At 40.8% G+C, this 1838-nt stretch overlaps 1 non-coding gene across 1 annotated transcript; it reads right to left on the bottom strand.

Annotated features, from left to right (window-relative positions):
• Positions 1-589: 589 nt before the first annotated feature.
• On the bottom strand, positions 590-696 carry LOC112081735. Its single transcript, XR_002896657.1, has one exon. It is a non-coding gene; the product is annotated as a small nucleolar RNA R71 (small nucleolar RNA).
• Between the last annotated feature and the right edge of the window lie 1142 nt (positions 697-1838).

The raw sequence follows: 1838 nt of genomic DNA, 5'->3' as shown, positions 1-1838 counted from the left end.
TAAACTGATTCTTAATGCTTGTTAACTCATGTTTCACTGATGATGATTGGGTTAGAAACTGTTTTAGCATAGGAGTTAATACCTTCATGAGAGGATTAACTTTATTAAAGATGTTTATGTTGAATGGTTTGCTTGATCATATGATTAATTAGCTCATTAGTTTATCACTGAAGGCACCCTAATCCACTATCATGTCTAAGCCCTTTCTCATCATCATACATACATTCTCATCACTTGTCATTTGTTTAGTTCTTTGTTTGATCACTTCTTTAGTCATTAATCTTGTTTTAAGTTTGTAGTTCTCATTAGTTAATCAAAACCACACTTGTTTGCTTGAATTAAGAATCTGATCACATAGCTTAGTGTCTAACACCATATTCTTGGATTGATAAACCCCTTGTACTACAAGACAGGGGATTGATAACCTCTACAAAGAGCCTTGAAAACTCTTAGTTATCAATTGTACCCATTCAGCCTTGGAGATAAGGCACATCAGTGGGAAAAGAACCTCCCAAGAGGATCCATCCACACATGGGAGTAATGCAAGATTGCCTTTCTATCCAAGTTCTTCTCAAGCTCAAGGACTGCAAAGCTAAGGAGCCAGATTTCAAGCTTCACTCAACATTCTAATGAGACCTTTGGAGAAGCTTTGGACAGGTTTAGAAGCTACACAAATAAGTGTCCACGTCATGGCTTTTCAGAAGCCTCTCTCCTTAGCACTTTGTATAGAGGAGCTGTTCCTAAGATCAGGATTCAGTTGGACAGAGCATCAAATGGAAATTTCTTGGCAAAAGAAATCAATGCAGCTATGGAACTTGTTGAGAACTTAGCCATGAGCCAAGACACTTATGGGGAAGATTATGATAGAAGCTATAGAGGAGAAGATTCTGGTAGACACCAAGAGCTGGAAGAGAAGAGCAAAGTCCTGAATATCAAGCTTGACAAAGCCCTAGCTGCCACTCAAAAGCCTATAAATTATGTGAGTGAGGAAAAGAGATGCTTCACAAATACAAATGAAGAGAGTCTCACTCAAGAGGAGTTGCACTTCATTGGGAATCAAAAGAAGTTCAATGGTTACAACAACTTCAATAAACACCAGAACTTGTGCTATAGGAGCAACAATGTGGCCAACCCCCAAGACCAAATATACCCTCCTCAAATCTTTGTTCAACAGAATCAGTACCAAGGTAACTCCCAAGGTCAACAGGGTTTTCAGCAACCAGCGGTTCAGAATCAAGGGAATAGCTTCACAAATCAAGTCAGCCTACAGCCAAAGGCTCCACCTCCTGGTTTTGGCCCACCACCTGTTCAACAAAGTCCTGATTTTAATGTTGTTCTCCAACAGCTCTTACTAGGACAACAAAAGATGGTATCTGACCTGGAGACACTGGGTGCTGAACTAAAGTCTATTAAAAAGAACAAGGGCATCTGCACTTCTGAACCACAAGTCTCTCTTCTTGGTAAAGCTGTTCAAAACCCAAAGAATTATTGCAATGCCATCTACTCCAATGATGACCACTCAGCTGCTGTGCAAGAGATTGAAGACCTCCTTTATGGTCAAGTTTGTAATGAGAATGCACACACCCATGTGGATGAGGACGCCATTATAGATGACTTCATGGGCTTCCTACATGAACTCAATGAGGACATTGAGGAAGAAAGTGTGGGGGTAGCCGGTTCAGTTTTTTCTGTTCAAAAAGGGAATGATTCAGAGTCTCTTGAACAAAGGAGCTGCCAACTGATCAAGCCATGCCAACAGATAGTGCCTCCACCTCTGAATCAACTCAGATTGAGCCCACCTCCCTCCCAAAGCTAGGCAATCCAGGGAAATTCACTAT

Source organism: Eutrema salsugineum, unplaced genomic scaffold, assembly GCF_000478725.1.
Source record: "Eutrema salsugineum unplaced genomic scaffold, Eutsalg1_0 scaffold_10, whole genome shotgun sequence".
Taxonomy (NCBI): Eukaryota; Viridiplantae; Streptophyta; class Magnoliopsida; order Brassicales; family Brassicaceae; genus Eutrema; species Eutrema salsugineum.
The sequence above is the reverse complement of the archived record's forward strand: the minus strand, read 5'-3'. Positions and strand labels throughout refer to the sequence as shown.